Source organism: Xenopus laevis, chromosome 6S (genome assembly GCF_017654675.1).
Source record: "Xenopus laevis strain J_2021 chromosome 6S, Xenopus_laevis_v10.1, whole genome shotgun sequence".
Lineage (NCBI taxonomy): Eukaryota > Metazoa > Chordata > Amphibia > Anura > Pipidae > Xenopus > Xenopus laevis.
In genome coordinates this window covers 62,961,726-62,977,351 of record NC_054382.1, presented here as the reverse complement: position 1 = coordinate 62,977,351, position 15,626 = coordinate 62,961,726, and the positions used below count along the sequence as shown (strand labels likewise).

The window sequence follows — 15,626 nt, the reverse complement described above, 5'->3', positions numbered from 1 at the left end:
CATATCTGACACTCAGCCTGTATATATTTTACTGTATGTAGAAATGCTTTTAGCTACACTTACAAAAAACCAAGTATATTTTGTTGTTCTTTGTTTTTTATTTGTTTTTTTTTTACTCTGAAATGTAATCTCTAACCTTAAAACATAAGCTTATTCTTCAGTTAAGTTCTCCACTGATATAATACGCATCATTGATTTTCCCATAAAAATGCACAGAAAGCAATGTTCTTTGTGGAATAAGAGAAACCAACTGCATCTTTTCTAAGTAATACAGACTGTACTGTCAAGAAAAACTTAACTACAAAGAGGTATTCTTGCCAAGTATGTTAATAGACCTTTCTAAATAGAACTTTTACCCATACAATGCAAAAAATAGTGTAGGAAAATATTTTTTTCTCTTTCTGTACAATTAAAAACTGCATATAAACTTGAAGATCATCTATACAGTATTACTTTCACATAACATTTTTTTTAACAGTTTCAGTTATTTGCCACTTTCTACCTTTTTTCAGCTTTAAAATGGTGGTTTCTGACCTCAGCAGAAAACAACAAAAAAAACTATTGCTCCCTGCGGATACAATGTTATTGTTATATTTGTTCCTTAACTTTCTATTTATATTTCCATGTTTTATGCAAAACATTGCCTGGTTTATAGGGTAAATACACCTCTAGCAACCAGATAGCTGCAAATACCAAACAGGAGAACTGCTAAACAAAAAGCTACAGTAAATAAGTAAAGAAAAAACCATAGAAAATAAAATATGAAGACCAATTGCAATTTGTCTCAGAATATCAATGAAATAATACTAAAAGTTAATTTTGCATTTTAAATTTAAATGACCCCTTTATGCACCAAACTTTCATAGATTTGTAGAGGCCTTCCAAATTTTCTAAGATGTTTAACAAATGGTTATGTATATGAAAACACAGAGTTGCGTGCCATTTAATGATTTTGATTTGATTTAATTTAAAGATATTATCATAAGGCTGCTTTGTACATGAGCAAGTGCCAGTGTTGGAAACATATGCATATGATATTTTTTTTGCCCACTCCATCATTGAAACCTAAGTGACTTCAACCCACTGGATACAAATTTCTAGCTCATTTGGACCCATTATTATTTCACAGCTTATTAAGTTCACTTTTTAAACCTTGTCTATGTATCAGTACCTACTGCTCCTTTGTATGTCTTTTGAGTACCTCACAGTCTCTGTATGTAATGTACTTTAGGTTCCAGAATCTTTTTCCCCCTTTTCCCCATAATGTGCTTGCAGTGCAGCATTCACAGCTCTTCCCTACCCTTCCTGCAGTGCAAGACTTTAAGCAAATTTTGTCCTCACTACTATGGTTTGATTTTCCTGAAAATTCAGTGAAAGCACATGTGGGTGGAGTCCAAAGGGAGTGGGCAACATGGGGCATGGTCAAAATGTTCAGCATATATTCTTCCCCCCCCCGCCAAAACCATCTTTTGCTGCCTATGCACAAGATAAAAGCAGGAGCTTGTAAGGATACAGTTTACTGTTTTGATTCCAGGCTCCTGATGACCTAATTTTATTTTTCTTTTATGTATAGGATACTTCATGACTTCATAAAATGGAGAAAAAAGAGGTGTAAAATAAAACCACTTTTGCGGGCCCATTCATTAAGCTCGAGTGAAGGAATAGAGGAAAATAGAGGAAAAAAACTTTGATTTTCAAATGGTTTTTTTGGCTACTTCGACCATCGAATTGGCTACTTCAACCTTTCGACTTCGAATCGACCGATTCAAACTAAAAATCGTTCGAATATTCGACCATTCGATAATCGAATTACCGTCTCTTTAAAAACTTCTTCCACCCCCTAGTTTGCGACCTAAAACCTACCGAGGCCAATGTTAGCCTATGGGGAAGGTCCCCATAGGCTTTCCAAGGTTTTTCTCATCGAAGGATAATCCTTCGATCAATCGATTAAAACCCTTTGATCGTTGGATTAAAATCCTTTGATCGTTCGATCAAACGAATTGCGCTAAATCTTTGACTTCGATATTCGAAGTCGAAGGATTTCAATTCGGCAGTCGAATATCGAGGGTTAATTAACCCTCGATATTCGACCCTAGGTAAATGTGCCCTTATTGTATTGTTCACCACTTTTTCAATAATTTCTTGTTAAATAAAGGTACAAAACATTTCTAGTACATGGTCTGTTAAATGGGATTATCTTTAACACAAAATACATTTTACAAACCTTACATCCGATCATTTGAGAACAGGATATAACTCAGCTCTTATTTGGAGTTTATCAAAAATACAGTAAATGATTACATATTTTGCCAAGAACCAGTATTTTAAGATTTGCAGTGTGCATTGAAAGAAATCATTTTACATGCACTAAGGAGTCAAATGTTAAACTGCTCCTAAGAAAGTCTGACTTGGCTGTTTTCCTCTTTAATAATCACATTAGGAATTCAAGACAGAAATATAAGAAGGGAAAGAATGGAATACCAGAGCTTTTAATAGCTGGGACTCTAGAGTTTAAAAGTGTGGTATTTTCAGTATGTCTGCAGCTATATGTCAGTTATATATAAACTGCTCATCTTTAATCTCAGAAGATTTATAAATTATTGAACATTTGCACTAAAAGTACTTTATGAGAACAAAGTATTGTTACATACATTTTAATTAACTACTGCCAAAAAATGTCTCCTTAAATGTACAGAACTTTTTAAAGACCATTTTATTTAGATACAAATATATTTTACTTTTGAGAAAAAAGCCTCTTCACTCAGCTCCTGTAATAGTTCAGCAGCAGTGCAGAAACAGCTTAATGTCTCTTAGTAAAATAAACAATGTAAAAAAAGCTGTGTATAATGCGTGTAATTTTAAGCTATGCGAACGCCAGATTTGCTGGTTTTATATTACTTCCACCTGAGGTCACAAATGTTATGTCATTTTTTTAACAGCAAAGCCTGCCAATGTTTGGTGTATTATCCTGCTGTTTTTTTACACAGCATAATAATTATTCCCCTAAGTGTGATCTAGACAGTGATTCGCTGAGACAATGTACAGTTGGTCTTCATTTATTTCTTTTTGATGTTTTTTAACTATTTAGATTTTTGTTCAGCAGCTCTATAGTTTGGAATTTTAGCAGCTATACGGTTACTAAGGACTAATTTATATTAGTAGCCAGGCAGTGATTTGAATGAGAAACTGGGATATGAATAGAAGATGGCCTGATAGAAAGGCAAGTAATACAAAAACACATTTGAAAGGTGGAAAGAGGCAAGAAAAGAAGGAAAGAATAGGATATTTTATATCACATGAAAAGTTAACATTAAAGTGAAATATACTTTAGAAGAGTAGTTATGTCCACACTTGCTGGGTTAATGAAAAGTAGTTGCACCCCTCATATAAACTTTTGTATTAAAATACTTCTGTATTATATAAGTTAGCCAGCTACTATTTATATGGTAATCCGGCCATCTAAAAAGCTTTGGATAAAGTCATTTTTTGGTGCCCTTACTGCTACTTTCCTTCCTGTTGATCTGCTCACAGGAAATGTTGTTCTCTTTTTAGCACTGTATTAATACATCAACGATGGGAAGTGCCAACTTGCTTGCTTAATGTTCCAAATGCAATCAGTGGAGGAGTTTACAGGATAAGGAATCAGTCCCACAGACCCACCTGTCCATCACATGATTGCAGTCCTTATTTCTGAAGGTGCCGAGAGAATGAGAAATCAAAATCTAGAGAAACAAAATAAACAGATCAGTCCTTACTTACACTATAATGAAAAGACAAGAACATTCTGATAATCCCTTAAATACAGTATGTGACAATAGGGGGCCCCTTCACTTAGCTCGAGTGAAGGAATAGAGGAAAAATAGTTCGAATTTCGAATGGTTGAATATGGCTACTTCGACCATCGAATGGGCTACTTCGACCTTCGACTACGACCTTCGACTTCGAATCGAACGATTCAAACTAAAAATCGTTCGACTATTCGACCATTCGACCATTCGATAGTCGAAGTACTGTCTCTTTAAAAAATTCTTCGACCCCCTAGTTCGCCACCTAAAACCTACCGAGGCCAATGTTAGCCTATGGGGAAGGTCCCCATAGGCTTCCTAACAATTTCCTGATCGAAGGAATATCCTTCGATCGATGGATTAAAATCCTTCGAATCGTTTGATTCGAAGGATTTAATCGTTCTATCGAACGATTATTCCTTTCGATCGTTCGATCATAGGAATAGTGCTAAATCCTTCGACTTCGATATTCGAAGTCGAAGAAATTAACCCTCGATATTCGACCCTAGGTAAATGTGCCCTTAAATGTCAATATAAAAATATACAGTGAATTTAATAATGTCTAATATCATTTCATGAAATATCATAATTAAACTGGTGACGTTTTGAGACTGCAAGTTGTACTTATGGCATAATTGCATCACATGGCAGGGCTATAGACATATACATTAAAACCCTTCAGTCGTATATATGCCCCTTTGAAGCTCATCTGCTTGGCTATTTCCTTTTTCTGTGCCATGCTATACCTCTCTCTTACCCAGAAGCACCAGCTGTTTTCTAGGAGTTTGCACTATAATAAAACAGGTTGCTCTTATGTGCTGCTTATTGCATTCACCTATTACAGTATTTTATAACTCATAAATTACCTTATACAAAATGATTTGTTTCACTGTTTCATTTTGTTTCATTTCTATAGCTCAGAAAAAAAATGTTTTTAAATATGATAAATTAGATTTTAAATGACTACCCTAATTAAAAGTAGGATTTCTCACATGATAAGCATGATCATGCCAAGTCTAAGATCTGTTTTTGTAAGTTACTTAATCTGCCATCTAATATTTGAAAGAAATGTGAAAATTCTGGTGGTGAGTTCAAGCAATGATGTGGGTTGCCAGGGAAACAAGTAAATGTGGAAATGCCATGCTGCTCCCTGTTCCATCTGATGCAGATTTATATTAACTATATGTAAGCTGGTTATGCTTTCAAAATGTTTTTAATGGAATTGTAAAAAAAAAAAAAAAAAAAGAAATCCCTACATTTATTGAATTCTATATATGTTTTATGGCCTGTGGCTACCAGTTTTTTACTAAATGTATTACAAATAGACGAACCACAAATAATACCACGTTTTTACCATTGTGTGTATATACGAAAGTGCATTGTTATTTTATTTTAAAGATGTCTGTCTGTATAATAAACATGTAAGATGGTCATTACTGGGCTGAACCATATGACATAATATATCTGAACAACATATGGAACACTGATACTAGGTGGTTGCAGATAAAAAAAACTTTAGTTACACAGAACAGAAAGAATAAAAAAAGAGAAACCTTTGTAACTTTTTTCAAAAAATTACACAATCTTTAAAGGTGGGATATTTTATTTTATTTAAAAGGGTCATTTGACCAGGACCCACTAGTAACTGGTGGCCAAATTAACGTTATACAGTGGAGAAGATGTCGTGTTACAATTACACATACACAAGCGCAAGTGCTAAAATTGTTTATTTTATTTTTTTTAATTAGCACACAACGATAAGTGTATATTCACTGGGATACTTGTATCCCTGCAATTTGAGGCAACTATCAATGCACCCCTTCAGCCTGCGCTGATAAATTGAGTGCATCGCACACGCTGATGTATTGTGCAAATAGCTGAAACAGATGCTAATGCTGTTAATGCCACATGCCTGGAAATAATGTCATTTGCACACCCATTATCCAGAAAGTTCCAAATTACGGAAAGGCCGTCTCCCATAGACCCCATTATAATCAAATAATCCAAAATTTTAAAAATGATTTCCTTTTTCTATGTAGTAAGAAAACAGTTGCTTGTACTTGATCCCAACTAAGATATAATTAATCCTTATTGGAAGTAAAACCAGCCTATTGGGTTTATTTAATGTTTACATGATTTTCTAGTAGTCTTAAGGTGGAAAGCCCAAGTCCTGATGATTCTGGATAATAGGTCCAATACCTGTACATTGGGAACTGTTCAATTTTATGTAATTGAATTGTTGGGGCTAGACAGGAGGACTAGTATTATACGGTATTATACCTATATTACCTTAAAGATTTTATAAGCATTTCAACAAATGTATACTGTGCTTTATTCTGATTTAACAAGATTTCTTTTAAATCTTTGCATGAACTCAACCATGAATGAATTGCACAGCCAGTCACATGCAAAGAACAAGAAATTATGGTGACATTTCTATTTTTGGACTGGAAGTTAAATCAAGAAAGCTATTCTTTCTAAAGTAAGAAATCTGACTTAATAACAGGCAGTATTTCCTGTTGTTCTTTAGAGAAGGAGCGATAGAATGGCAGCTGTCTATTTACAGAAATATTTTGCTCCAAAAATAGATTGCCAATGATTAGCCATAGCTTTATCGTTCAGAAACTTACAGAGCAAAGGTGATAATTTCAGTCAGATAAAAAGTCAGTTAAAGTTATGTACCATATTCATCATGTTTGTTTGTACACAGATAATTATACATACTCTGCATATAAAGATGGCACAGGCATTATTAGTGGATCTGAGACACACGGTCACACCCTTTTTTCATTGATTATTTAAAGATTTGCCAAACAAAAAAATGTAAATGCAAAAAAGCAAAGGTGTACTGCTCGATGCTTCGGTCTCACATAGAAACCTTCATCTGGAGTGAAAAATCAAACAATACACTACCTTCCCTTCACCTATTTAAAACCTTTATTATGTCCCCCCACATAAGAAGGGGCCACTTTGGTGTGAGTGAAGTGGCCAGTGGTTGTAGGCATGGGGCATTTATAGCCCTGCCTACATTTTGTTTTATAACCAGTCACCATTCCTCTCCTCTCTTGTTCTCTTCCCATAGGCCCAGACTGCCAAATTGTGAATTATGGCAAATGCCAAAGGGGCTGCTGTAAGATACCATAGACATTCAATATTTATTGTGCTTTTGGGGGGGGGCTGTGTACTTGAAATGCCAGGGCCTATTTTGACTCCCAGTCCTATCCTAGTTCTTTGTTTCTCCACAGTCCCTTCCATTACCCTTTCTTGCATTTTTTCCAACATTGCAGATATTATGTTAAGTTGAGATGCAACTGGTGAAAGGAGGTATGGCTGTTCATTTTAGTGGGGGGGGGGCAGGGAGGGAACAGCTGCTTGTCCAGTGTGTCTCTTTAAGTTATAAATGGTATGTTCTGAATCACTTATAGGATACATTTTACAGCACAAAAAACTACTTGGGATCTAGGGGTTTTCTGGATAAGGTTTTTTCTGTAATTTGGATCCAACATACCATAAGTCGATTTACATATTAAAACGGAGAGAAAGCTCTAAAACACTGTATCGTAGGAATCAATTAACTGTTAAAAAGTAATACATTGGGGGGCAGATTTAACAAGGGTCGTACTTCGAATTGTACGATTTTACAAAAAAATTCTTCGACTTCTCAAAACGTAGCCAAATGTTGGCTATAGTTTCTAGGAGGTCCCCATCGGCTAACATAGCAATTCGACAGGTTTAAGATGGCAAAGTGTTGTACTTCGATTTTAGAATGGTCGAATTTGTTAAGTATTTTCAATTTGAATCGAAGTCGCCTATTCAATGGTCGAAATACCCTAAAATTACTTCGAAATACGAAGTTTTTTTCATTCGAAAATTCACTTCGACCCTTAGTAAATGGGGCCCTAGATCTCTACTCACAATACAGCATAACAAAATGAATTTTTGCAATTACATGTTAAGCTGTCAGTTTTAACTGCAAAAATAAAACTGATTTTGGGTCCAGGAAATGCCTCGTGCTGGTTTAAGCAACTATTTACGGGACAGTCTCTTACCAATTAACTAGTGGGATTAAAGGTATTTACCATATTCTGACTCTAAGGGGCCCATTTACTTAGCTCGAGTGAAAGAATAGAAAAAAAAACGTTGAATTTCGAATGTTTTTTTAGCTACTTCGACCATCGAGTGGGCTACTTCGACCTTCGACTACGACTTTGAATCGAACGATTCGAACTAAAAATTGTTCGACTATTCGACCATTCGATAGTCGAAGTACTGTCTCTTTAAAAAAAAAACTTCGACCTCCTAGTTCGCCACCTAAAACCTACCGAAGTCAATGTTAGCCTATGGGGAAGGTCCCCATAGGCTTTGCAATCTTTTTTGGGACGAAGAAAAATTGCGGTAAATCCTTCGACTTCGATATTCGAAGTCGAAGGATTAACTTCGACAGTCGAATATCGAGGGTTAATAAACCCTCGATATTCGACCATAAGTAAATTTGCCCCTAAGTATAAACTGAAGAGTTGAAAAGTTTAATTCCATGATGTTTTAAGAACACTCACGTCTTGCTTGAGGAGTCTAGCATTATTTCCTATTCATGGAAAGAAAACTCTCATAAATATTTCCTGGTTGTGATTATTAAAACTAGTTAATAATGCAAATGTTGCTGAAATCCTTATGCACTGCTGCAAAACTGATTTTTATTATATATAATTTATGAAGTACCACAGCTCTTACCATAAATGGGTACTATAGCACACCATAGCATTTTCTCAGAAGATAGTTAAACTAGCTCAATAAAGCCAGAATTGTCTATATTCCAGGGCATTTTAAAATGTAACCTAGTGTTGAAGGAGAACAAATATATTGCATTTATAATAGAATATACTGTTTTGATTGTTCCATGTTTGACATGTTTTGCACTGGTATTGTTTCTCATTTAAATGAGGAGTATTTTTAAATGTCTAAGGGGCAGATTTACCAAGGGTTGAAGTGAATTTTTGAAGTTAAAAACTTTGAATTTCAAAAAATTTTTGGGTACTTCGACCATCGAATAGGCCTAAATTCGACTTCGATTCGAAGTAAAAAAGTTTGACTTCGAAAATCAAAGTACCGTCTCATTAAAAAAGTTTGACTTCAACACTTCACCATCTTAAACATGCCGAATTGCTATGTTAGCCTATGGGGACCTCCTAGAACCCATAGCCAACATTTGGCTAAGTCTTTAGAAGTGAAAGGAAAATCTTTCGATCGATCGATGAAATCGTTCGATTCGATCGATGAAATCATTCGATTCGAAGGATTTTTATCATACGATCGAACGATTTTCCTTTGACCGAAAACGGACAAATTCTATACAAAAAAACTTCAACTTCGACATTCGAAGTTGTAGTAATCCAATTCGATAGTCGAATGTCGAAGTTTTTTCCACTTCTAAATTCGACCCTTGATAAATCTGCCCCTAGGTGTTTATTTTAATAAGCTAATGCTATTATTTAAAGGTATACCTTTTTATTTTTAAATCCCTGAAACAAATCTAAACAACATCCATAAACTGGCATAACTCCCGACATTGGGTTTGATATACTTTCTACAATAGAAGCTGAACCCTGCTGCAAAAATCAGTCACTTCCTTAACTAGGTTGACGCTCCGCCCCCTTTAGAACACCAAATATACCTTTTTCAGCTTTATCTACTGCTAGAAAAAAGGAAGAAGTGAGCAATGTAATCTATTCCTATTCCTTGAGTTAGTTTAAACATATTTTTATGGTAAATATAGTCGTGCCAAAAACTCTAGTTTTAAAATGATTGATTTGATGGAAATGTGGATAAATACAGGTATATGTGCTCTATTAGAACTTACAAATGTTTCATGCTTCATTTTCCACCAATAGGTATGCTCCCACATATTGTTGGTAGCTGTTTTTATTGTCATCATAATCTCACCCAGGAGTTCAAATCATTACACTGATTCTATACATCCACCTTGGTTCATGTCATGGCTTATTGGTTACATTTTTCTTTAAAACTATTTAGTAATGGAAAAAAATGGAAGCAATATCTAAAATAAGGTTTGATTTATTTTTTTTTGAAATATTACAAATGCAATTTTGAGAGAAAACCATGTACAGAGAAACAGTATTTAACTCTAGCAGGTTTTTAAGTTTTTCAAGTATTTTATTATAGCATGTAGCAAAGACTGCAGTAAAATAGCAACAAATACAGAGCAATGCCTTTCAGTCTTACTAAATCAAAGCATGTTATTTTAGGCAAATCCCAAAACAAAAGTAAAACATAGAATAATACAATTAACTATATTATACTGAAATGTCTTTAGTATGAAAGATGCAATAAAAGGCTTGTTAGCTGTGGATACTTCCATAGTGAAAGCAAGATTTTGAATGTGTTTTTGTATTTTTAAATGTAATTCTGCAAACTGCAGGGATGCAGCTATAAGGAATAAAGGACACAAGCAGAGGAAGAGACTTCAGTCGTATTATATGAAAGATTAAAAGAGGCACTTATATAGGTGCCATAGACTTGAGAAATTGCATTAAATTATGGATTAAAAAATGTAGGTAATTAATAACAAGCATATGCCATAGACAACATAATAAATCAAGCTATTTTTTTAAATGTATAAACCCATTTTCAGTTACTATAATTTTAATAATCAGAAATCAACTCTAAATAATTCTACAATAAGTTTTGTTAAGAGTTTTATACAACCTCATTAAGATTATTTTGAAAATAAAGTGACTACTTATTTTTTAAGATAATTTGTATATAGTCTACAGTTTGAGAGGTTTTAAAGATGGTAGTACGATACCAAATTAATGTTGGTATGCCTGGGTAAATATTCTATCACTGCAATTTTCAACTGCACAATAGAAACAGGATTCAGGACTGAAGGCAACTTCATATTATTAAGAAATTATGGAATTATAGAAATTAGAGTAGTGGCCGCTCATAGCCTTGTGAGGTTTCTCAATAGCAAAATAAACAATAAGAACAATAAGAAAAAATTAGTGGAGAAGACTCAACAGCATGTTTGTAACAAGAAAAACTGTTTAGTCCACTAAGCACCTGTATACTTGTGGAGCACTTCTAGCTCACAGACCCAACAGCTACTAAATGCAAAGTATTGTCACATCAAAGAAGAGGTTGACTTTTAAATCAGCTGTCCAGTGTTGTGATTAGGGTACCAAACTGGTCTCTTGTGTTGTGGTTGTGGACACTTCATGATTAGACATTCAACTTGTAGAGAAAGCACTGAGGTTTACTAGTGTAATATATTTAAATAATATCTCACTTTGAAAACTAGAGAAGATGTGTATTCTCCATCATGGCAAGATGGTGCCCCATCTTAATAAAATATTCCAGTTTTTGCAATGAAATTTCTTTAATGATTTGGTTTAATTATTTTTGTGTGTGCAGTTTTTTACATCTATCCTGTCATTTAGATGGTCAGGGTAGAGAGCCCCACAGTCACAATCAGTAGCGTTTGTTGAGGGGGGCAGGCCCTGGTGCGTGACGTGCAGCCGGGCCCCACCCCCCTCCGTACGGCCGCATTAGCCCGCATTTCTAAGTGGCGCACGGACTGCCGGGGGGCCCTGAGGGGGTGCAGGCCCTGGCCCGCTCGCACCCCCTGCTCCCCCAGTAGTTCCGCCACTGGTCACAATGTGCAAATAAGCCCTGTCATTAACACATAATGACAGGGCTTCCTTCTGTGCTCTGCTCTGCACCTGTGCCCCACTTTTAATCTGGTACAAGGTGCAAAGTGTATCAATGCCCCAGATATAAATGCTGGATAAAAACAGGGAAGTCATTTTAAAACCAATTATTAAATTACCCATTAAGATTAGGGATATCAATATGTCATCCACACAAGCAGAACTGCATATAGAGTGAGGCATAACTACTTTCCCTTTATTTTAGGAGTGCAATGAATTGTACCTCAGAGCAAAACGCCACCTATAGGGTGCTGTATGTCTTTTCTGTACTTTTCCTTACTTAGCAAGTGAACCCTAAGTAAATACCATTTTGATCACTTTGTTTTTGCCATAGTCAACAGTCATTTTTATAAGGTTAAATAATATGTTATACTGTATGTTAAATGATCTCTATAATGGCATCAAGCAATAGAATGCACTGCAACTGTCTATAATAGTGATTTAAATGGTTTGCTTTTTAAGATGAAACGTATACTACCATAATAAATTGCATTACCCAATGATATTAATATATGACAAAGTGTGATTTCATTCAATACGTTAATAAATGTAATTGATTTTTTGCCAGTTATAACTTAAAAAATCTTTAATATATGGTTTCCTACATGTTTTTCACATCTCTTTTATATTTGATCTTGCTCCTTTAAATTAATATCAAACAGCGCAATTTTGTATACTTAACACATTTTTCATTGAATAAATATAAAAATTCACAAATTTAGATATTTTCAGAAACTCAAATGTAAAAATCTAAAAGCTGGTGAGTTCATGCAGAAGTCAGTAGTATTTGTCCTAGGCAAAATTTAAGCCATTTTTTAAAAGCGAGTTTTCCAGTTTTACTTTGAGTTTTCAGGTTTGTATTCAATCGAAGTTTTTAACAGGATATTTTTGTAAATAAGCAAACGTTTACGTTTTATGTGAGTTTATTCGAAGTTGAAAAAAATCTAAACCTTACAAAATTAGAATTTTGATAAATAGGGCTCATAATGAAGGATTCTGAGATTATGTTTTCTCTCAGGAAAAAACAGGAAATTAAGTATGTGAACATAGCATAGCATATTTATAATGAACAGACACTTAGGAGACCATGAGGCTCTTTTTTTAACACTGGGCAAATTTGCACCTGGGCAGTAACCCATAGCAACCAGAGAGTGGCTTTTTCCAGCCACCTCAAAGTTGAGCAATGAAAGCAAAGCTCTGATTGGTAGCCCAGGTGCAAATTTGTCCAGTGTTTCAAATGAGCCTCCATGAGCTGTGTATTTCAGTAGTTCAGTAGAACTCTTGTGATGTCTCTTCAGATTTTTCTGCTCACTTATGGTGATAATCAATTGCATTGTGTGCTAGCAGAGGTGCCTTGCTGAAGAAACACTTTAGCTATATGGGTTCAGATTAAAACTGATCAAGCTCAAGCACTTTAAGCTGCACCCTTATGGAACCACAGCTGTCTACGTGTATGTCCCCTATACTTTCCACTCCAAATTCCATAATTTGAAAACCCATCATCAAGAAAGTTTTGAAACAGGAGAATGTCCTTTTCCATATTTAAGTCATCAATCCTTGTTTTTTTTTCGTCAGTAATATTGCATTTTCCTTGACAATCCATTAATTTATATTTAGCAAATAGCACCATGATGATGTTTTTCAATTGAGTGGAATATTTTGTGGTTTTATTTATTGAAATAAATGTACCAAGAGTTGAATGACCTTTACCAGTAGCTTTGAAAGTGGATGATCCATGGAATTATGACAAGATGGAAGTTATGGTAGTAATGTAAATACAAGGTTTGGAAACAAAAAAAACTAATAAATTAAAATGGGAATTTATAACTAAAATTTGAAGGATGCAATTGGTGGTTAAGTAAATGGAGTGGGAATTTTAAAATTTTTAAATGACTTCAACAGATCCAATCAAACATCTAATGCCTTCCTCCAGTGTTTAATATGGAACAACTATTCTCAGATTTCCATTCCTCTTTCCCTTCTGTATATCATATTGATAAATTCGAAGCAAAATCTAAACAATTCACAACAAGTTCACAAATATATTGGTGGCTTGTTGTATTGTATATATATATATATATATATATATATATATATATATATATATATATATATATATATATATATATATATATATATATATATATATTTAACTTTGAGAAAGGCACTGGACAGGGCCGAAACGTTACTGTGTTATTTTCAATAAAACCGTTTTCATATTTTTAAGAGTGCTGATCTTCTTTGGATGGATGGAGATATAAGGCAAACAAACACTTTATTCGAGAGTGCTGGCTCTTTGCTGGTTATATATATATAAGTATATAAGTATCAAAAACAGACCGAACAGAAAACTTGTATTTTATTTTCGAAGTTTCGGCGCCATAACTCGGGCCGTCCTCAGGAAGGTCGAAAACGTCGAAAATAAAATACAAGTTTTCTCACACTTGAAAAGTCCTTGGAGTGCGGTCTGTTTTTGATACTTTGAATGATTATTTTGACCAGCACCTAGGCAATGCGTTAGACAGTTGTGAGTGCACCAGGTCGGACTTACTTTATATATATATATATATATATATATATATATATATATTCTATTTGGAAAGACATTCTAGGACCAGCCAAAAAATTATTATTTAGCGCCTTTTGGCACTATTTAACTCTCCAGAACTCCATTCTGTATGATTTGCTGGTGAGCTAAGCATCCCATAAATATGTACACAAATAAAATAGCAGACTTTTTTTTAAAGCATCCATTACAGTTTAGTATGATATTTGTTATGGTAGTTCCCCTTCAACTAATAAAACGTTAAAGAAAACATCAGACTACTCTGTAATAGCCTATATGAGAATGGTTATTATTATTTGATTTTGCAGCATTAAGTGTACAATTTAATTAGACTTTAAAAGACTTTGTAACACAAGGGATATGGTAATGATCAAAAATAGCTAGAATATATATCCATAACCTAGATACAGTTGTTAACGAATAAAATTGCTCTTGGTTCATTATCACAGATCTTTAAAGATATTTTGAATATCCATTATCATCCCTAAATACTTGCTAATTGATCCTCAGATATGAAATGCACATGAACGTTTTTCTATAAATAGTCATTGTGCTTCTTCTGCCTTTGATTCGGCTATAATTACACTTACATGCGTAAGGCTGCAAATTCAATTGACTTCGATTACAGTGGATTTCTATAGGTCTAGACTGAGCAACAGAATCTCTATCAATGTGTAAATTGACCATTTATGTTGTGCATAGTAGGCTAACTCGTTGGATGCTAGTGAATGATCTTTTCTATTTCAGAGGTGAAAAGAGCTACAAAAATATCTCTTATGAAGGTAAATGCTTTCTACTAAGCAATAAATCCTAGCAACATTTGACCAATAATTTCATGATTTAAACACTATATAATATATGCATAACCCCATGACTTTAAATCTGGGACAACCAAAAACATGGCTGCTGCTTGTACTGCAGTGAGGCAGGTATCAGCTAAAGCCTGACTAATCAGCAAAGGGATGTGCATCTGACCTTGGGACCTCTCTGAAGGAGGGGTTGGAGCCAAAATGAAAGTGGGGCAGATCTTTCCAGGAAGAAGAGAAGAAGGATAGCATGGACTCTACACAGAACTACTGAGAGTCAGCCTTTTTCTCTCCTGTGTTCCTTCTGATCTGTTCAAGTAGTGAGCTTCTGGTTTCATTTGTGGAATATTTACTGACATAGGTAACCCCTATTCAGAGTGCAGTGCAGCCCTTATTTTTTAAAATAACATTTTTTTTTTTGATTACCCATTGGCACATTCTACTAAAAAGTAAATTATTATAAAAAAATGGTTTATTTACAGATTAAGCGAGAAGGGATTATGTGTAACTGATCAAGTTAAATTGAGTGCAGAGAAACACGATGGCCCAACGTTTAGAAAAGATAGACTCAAAATTAAAATAGGCCCAATTCCGGTAACACACACCAGGTGACGCCTGGACTAATTTTGATTTTTAAGCTCTGCGACTGCTGCCCAAATGCATTGTGTCAAAAACTGTGTCAAGAAGATACCCTCATTTATTAATACAGAGGCAGACAGAGTTCAATCCTCTTTTCCTCCTC

At 34.6% G+C, this 15,626-nt stretch overlaps 1 protein-coding gene and 1 long non-coding RNA gene across 2 annotated transcripts in view; one reads left to right on the top strand and one right to left on the bottom strand.

Annotated features, from left to right (window-relative positions):
* The window catches only part of gabbr2.S (gamma-aminobutyric acid (GABA) B receptor, 2 S homeolog), a 338,466-nt gene that overhangs the window by 103,161 nt on the left and 219,679 nt on the right, over positions 1-15,626 (top strand). The gene's annotated exons all lie outside the window — the stretch shown is intronic.
* The window catches only part of LOC121395083, a 226,075-nt gene that overhangs the window by 20,500 nt on the left and 189,949 nt on the right, over positions 1-15,626 (bottom strand). Inside the window, exon 3 of the long non-coding RNA XR_005962241.1 lies at positions 3,661-3,722. This is a non-coding gene — a long non-coding RNA (uncharacterized LOC121395083). The remainder of the gene's footprint in view (positions 1-3,660; positions 3,723-15,626) is intronic.